The 6,000-nt window shown below is 51.2% G+C and overlaps 1 protein-coding gene across 1 annotated transcript in view; it reads left to right on the top strand.

Annotated features, from left to right (window-relative positions):
- Positions 1 to 4,798: 4,798 nt before the first annotated feature.
- TRPC4 (transient receptor potential cation channel subfamily C member 4) overlaps positions 4,799 to 6,000 on the top strand; it is a 155,082-nt gene continuing 153,880 nt past the window's right edge. The window contains exon 1 of the mRNA XM_075085783.1: positions 4,799 to 5,339. The gene's annotated coding sequence lies outside the window, so the exon portion shown is untranslated. The remainder of the gene's footprint in view (positions 5,340 to 6,000) is intronic.

Genomic DNA, 6,000 nt, shown 5'->3' with positions numbered 1-6,000 from the left:
GTGAACCTTAGTGCACCAATTTCCACCCTCTGATGTTGGAATATTAAGCTTAAATCATTCAAAAACTCTGGGTAGGAGAAGAAAGAAGAAAGAGTTCACAGCACGTCAGGAAAAATAACAGATGTGAATTCTGGAGAACTGACAAATGTAGGTAGGTAAAGGAAGTTTAACTGCTTGCTGTCTGCTAAAATTATGCATGATTGGGATTTAAATAGTAATAAAATGGGAAAGTCTACCTCGGATTCTGCATACTTCTAATGTAAGCTGCAAAAATAAAACTAAGAAGCAGTTTAACTGCCAATAAAGCTAAAGGACCTGATCCTGTCCCCAAACACAAACCACAAATATCTTCTCACCTCAATAGCTTGAAAGTCTTTGGGAAGTCAGATAAGGACTTGCTTGTCATACTTGTCATGATCTGAAACTAAGGTTGATCAAATACCAAATTTGGTATTGGAAATTCTTTCCAGTAGTTCACCTGTGTTTGGCCCAGTCTATTATTTTTTTTCCTTGTAACAAAAACATGCTGAAAAAGAAACAAGTATACTTTCAGATTCTAGTCACCCTGGCATAGAAAAGGAGCCTGAGTCTATGAGTCCCATTGCTGAGGAGCTGAGGTCAGTACTCGCCTGCTTTAAGGAAAGCATAACTATTCATTTCTCTGGATCAATGTCTCCCTCTACTCCTTCCCCTTGCATGTTCCTGTCTCCCTCTTCATGTACGACCCTTTTCCCCCACTAAACCTTCAGGAGAAAAACTTCACCACCAATAAATATTTCATTAAAAATGAGAGATTTCTGCTGCTTTTTTTCTCCCCTTCTTTCACAAACTCATGTTCTTCAATAGTTCAATAAAAGGAATCTCTTTTCCTCAAGCCTTGGAAACTTGAGTTTTGACTAATGGCATTGAAGTACATAAATGGCAATACACTGAGTTATGTGGAAGGAAAGACTTAATAGTATGGAATGCCTGGTGTGGGCTGGCAAGAACAATTTACCGCTTGCAAAAAGTTCTGGCTGGGAGAAGTGCATGGCCTGTAACAATGGAACTAATGGAATTAACTTGTTATAGATCTCATAAATTAGGTTAATACAGAGGAAAAAAAATTATAATCCTTATTCTTTGTAACAATGTAGTCTCCAAAACAAACACAGAAAAAATTCTAAACTGCAACGAGAGATACTATTATATTGTATGATTTCACATTTTGCATCATTGCTAATGAGTAATAGATCAGTAGAAGGATATTTAAAATTACATAAAAATAACAGAAACCTGAGGAAATCTTCCTTATTTTCCTCAATTAACAAAAAATAGTAAAATTCATGTTTTAATGAATTGACTAAATAGTTTATTTTAAATAACTGCCCTAAAATCCTTTCTAATGCATGTAAATCTCCATCTTAGTGAAAATTTCATAATCCTTTAAACTTTCATGGTACTAGTAAGAAAAGCTGTCACTAATACAAAAAGAAAAGATGCTGTGATATAGGAATATTATGGCACCTTTTACCTGGTACTGACTGAGCAAATCTGGTTAAAATTTCTGCATTGCTTTTTCTTTCCTCTTTAAATGTAATGAGCCATCTCTCCATGTAACCCACTTCTGCTTCACTGATTTGGGTAAACTTACTCTCATTCGCACCTGCTGCAGACTTTTTACCTGTACTCATTGATACTAGAAGGCAAAATCAACTAGTATTTTCTAAATGCTCTTCCTCTTATTTTTCAAATTGCCATTAATTGTTGTTTTTCTGTTTGCAGTGGTTCTTGAAATAAAAAAAGCCATACACACTAGTGATATTTGCACAAACTGCAGAGAGAAGGGAAAAAAAACCAGTCTGCTTGGTATTTTGGATATATAAGGTTCAGTTGAACTGCAAATGATCAGCTGCTGGGCATGTGTCAGTAGGTATTCTGAGAAGAATGGCGTAACGTGGGGGCAGAAATGGAGAAGATCCTAAAGGGAACCTAATTTGGTGTGACACTGTGAGCAGATTAAGGGAAGGCCCAGTCATGCTGTTACCATATAACCTCTAAAACCTCAATGTGATATGGATTTCACAGAATGTTTAATTTTCCCCCTATACCTCTCTCTCCCTGCCACAGAACTTACTGCTGAGAAACATTTGGCATCTAGCTACGTGCTAGGCATAAAATACACTAGCACGCACTCAGAATGTTGCAAAGATCCAGACCCACTGTCCTGAATCAGAGATAAATTTCTGTTTGCTTAATTTTCATCTCAGTAATACCACAGAGATTTTATCTGAACATTAGTTTAATTGGGAATTATAGGCATTGGCAAGACCCACAGGAGACTGCTAATGGGTTATCATATGTTAAATGCCAGAAAGCGTAAAGCACATTGATAGTGCCATGTTGCATTCACCCCTGAAAAGAAGAAATGTCACAACAATGTGCATAAAAATACAAAGGAAATTATAGAGGTATTTGCTTGTGATAAACTGAACACCACACTCAGTGCAGATCTCTTGGCTTCTCAAGATCTACTATTGAAATGTATGGGGGGGAAAGCACACTCTGCTCTGGGAGGTGAACATCAAATACCTCTTAAAGCAAGTCTTGCCTACACTTCCAATCTGCAGTAATGCAGTGCAATCTCAGCGCTGAGAGCATGCACAAGGGGTACAAATACTCCATTAACAGGTAGATCAGCTCACACGAACACTTCCAGTGCAGTCTAATGGTGTAGCCTTTGCCATACTTCATTGCAGGCTCTCAGGCTGTCTTTGCATTAGGGTGCCTTTACTTCCCCAATTCTCACTGCTTGCCCACGTGTGGATGTGCGTGTGTGGTTATATGTGTGTGTACACACACCCACATGCATACAGCTTTGTGTGTGCACTAGAATGAGTGGCTCAGCTTCCCAGAACAGCTGCTTTTGGCATTTGATCTGTATTTGAATCAACGTGAGTTGATCTCAGGAGGTCAATTAACATCTCTTAGGAAGAGCCCTGCAGAGATATGTCACAGCGTGCCTGTATTGCGCACTGCTCTGTGGCACTAGGCTGTTTTCTGAGCAGCTCCCCAAAGGCACTGCTTCTGCCGAAATCTTAACAGTAACTAATTTGGGCCACGTCTAAAATATGTATCCCCATGGTTCACACACTGGTCTGATAGAGAGGCTCGATGCTGCAACCGTGGAAGTCCCAGGGCAGAATCAATCTCGCTTTTTCACAGCTCGGCTCCTGCTGCACTTAATGCAGAGTAGCTGCACCACCGCTTCCTTTTTCTTCGCTGCCCGCGGAGGTCTGGTGCCTGTACAAATAGCTGCCATCGAGAGCGGTGTAGCTGGCAGTTGCTTAACGTTTGCTATAGCGGCATTTTCAGGCTTGCCCGCTTCGCCAAGCGCTTCACGGCTCAGTGCGCTGAAGTCTCTTCCAGAGACAAGGATGAAGCTCAGCACGACGGATACTCTCGCTTTTTTTATTTTTGCACACACACACGCAGAGACATCCCCATCCCCACACCCACACCTTCACCTACACGGACCCCCACCCCCCGCCCTTGGCAGCCCGGCCGTGGGCTCGGCTGCGGCAGGTGGCCCCCCCCCTGCGCTGCCCCCGGTTTATTTTAACCACCCCCCCTTCTCCTTCTTCCCCGCCTCTGCAGGAACCCGAAGGTGGAAGCTATTCGCCCAGCGTGACGGGCAACAAGAAAACTGTGGCGTGCTGCCCGGCGCCTTCGGGCGGGAGTCAGCGGGGCGGTGCAGGCAGGGCGGGGGGCCGGGAGGATGCTCGACCCAGGGCGCAGCGGGCTCCGCATGCGGTGGCAGGTGCCCCCCTAAGCTCCGTGCCTGCACCGAGTCCACACCCCAACAGGGGGCCGAGTCCAAACGGGTCTCAAAAGAAAAAAAAGAAAAAAAAAAAAAAAAGAAGGAGGGAAGAGACCTGGCTGCCTTGTGCCTTCTCAGCATCTCTGGTCTCTGCACGTTGCGCCTTTTTCTTACCATTTCTAAGCTCGTGCATTTAAGTTCTGTCCTAATTTTTTAAGGAAAGGAAAAGCAAAGTGTGGAAGTGCTGTCTAGGCTCATTCCCTCCGCTTCTCTGTTACGAACCTTGGCCGCGGCTCGGTCCCGCATAGCCTCCTGTTACCGTCCAGGCCGGCCCGACCCCGCGGCACCGGGCGAGCCGGGGGCGGCAGACGGGCAGGGCCCCACCCCGCGCCGAGGGGCGCCCTGGGGACCGGCCCAGCCTCAGCCCCGGCTCGGCGCGGAGCCACGGTGGCAGCCTCCGCCGCGCCTCGGGAAGGAGCATCGCGAAAGCCACCGAGACCAAACCTCGGCTCGAAGCGCACCGGTAGAGCCCCCCATCCCCCGCGGAGGCGGGCTCGCAGAGCCCCTGCTGCGATTGCATGGAGCGGTTTGGGTCTCTCCCAGCTGCAGGGAGATGTAACAGCAAACTTTCTTTGGAGTCGGCCGCTGCTTTGTGGGTGCGTTTGCCTTTGAGCGGTCCCGTGCGGTCCACGTTCTTGGCTCACCTACGAGCCCAACTCCATCTCTAGGTGGGTGTCTTCTCGCTCCCCCCACACCCCTCCGCGGGGCGACGTCTGGGTGACCACCAGCGGACCCGGCGGGAAGGGCCAGAGCCGGCGGGGGCGGCGGGCCGGGGCGGCGGGGGAGGGTCGCCCCGCGGAGCCCCGGGCGGGGGCGCGGTGCGCGGCGGTGCCGCGGGGGGGCGCAGGCGGGCAGCGGCGGTGCCGCAGGGGGCGCCGGGCGAGGGGAGCGGCGGGGGCGGCGGCGGGCCGGGCGGAGGGAGGCGGGCGGGGGCCCGCCGAGGCGAGCGTTGCCGCCGGCCGAGGCGAGAGCGCGTCGGCGAGGACGGGATAGCCCCGCGTTTGCCCCTCCGCGGCTGTTTTTGCCTGTGTTTCCGTGCGTTTCCTCCCTCCCCATGCTGCGCAGCCTGCGCTCCGGAGGGAACCGTCGCATCGGAAGGAGCTGTTACTTTTTACAGCCAGCATGAGGCTCCCCGAGGGAATAAGAAGATGCCGCACTAAGCAGCCGGGGAAGAACCTGCCTCTCATCTGTTGCACCGGAGCCCGGCGGCAAGCGCGGTCCCCCCGGCTGGAGGAGACGGACACCCACTAACTCGTGGGCGTGTATCGCAGAGTTCACGTGTGGCAAACGCGAAGAAAATAAAAGTAAAAATGGGGAAAAGTGGCTGAGACGGACGAGAGCCAGTGAAATAAACCAAACACCTTTCAAAGGGATTTAATTTACAGACGGGATTGGAAAGGGTATTACTTCCACGGGAAAATGTGATCTGTTAAAACTGTTGAAGCAAGATGCCGGCTGTCAACGCGTGCACCTAAGCCAAGTAAGTTCTCGTCAACTTTGCTGTATTCTCTCTCTGAATCTTTGGTTGCCTTCTTGTCCGTCTACCAAAAAAACCCAAAAAGTCTCTAGGACGGTCTGAGGTAACTTTTGCGCCGACACAAAGCACCCTTGTGCACCTCCTTGGTCACAGCCCCGAGGAGCCGTAAGATCCCTTTGTTTCCCTCCTAAGCAATAAACAAACGTGTGGTTTTTTTCCCTCGCTGCCGTGGGAAGCGGCATCCCTCGGTGGCCGGGTGAGGCGTGACACCTGCAGGACCGCAGAGCGGCCGGGGCAGGGAGCGGGCAGGGGCCGCTCCCCGGAGACACAGCGGCGGGAGGAAGCTCTGCCATCCGCTCCGGGCAAAAGCGAGGGTGGCCGCGGGTGGGAGCCTCGCCGGCCCGCCCCCGCCCCCGCGGCTCCTGCCGCCCGGACGGGGCTGCGGGCACCCCGGCGGCGCAGCAGCGCGGGTTTGCATACCGCGCATAGGGGCTGCCTGGTTTCCGAGCCGCGCACACGGGTGGGGGGGAGTGGGGTGGGTGGGGAGAGCCGCGCCGCGGTGCCCCCCGCCCCGGGGCTGGGTGCTGGCGGGGAGCCGGGGCCGCCGCTGCACACCCCGGTACCGGCGGCGGCAGCTGGGGTGTCCCCGCTGCCTTACCGCCCC

The sequence above is a fragment of the Phalacrocorax aristotelis genome, chromosome 1, assembly GCF_949628215.1.
Source record: "Phalacrocorax aristotelis chromosome 1, bGulAri2.1, whole genome shotgun sequence".
Classification (NCBI taxonomy): domain Eukaryota; kingdom Metazoa; phylum Chordata; class Aves; order Suliformes; family Phalacrocoracidae; genus Phalacrocorax; species Phalacrocorax aristotelis.
This window is presented reverse-complemented; position numbering and strand designations above follow the sequence as displayed.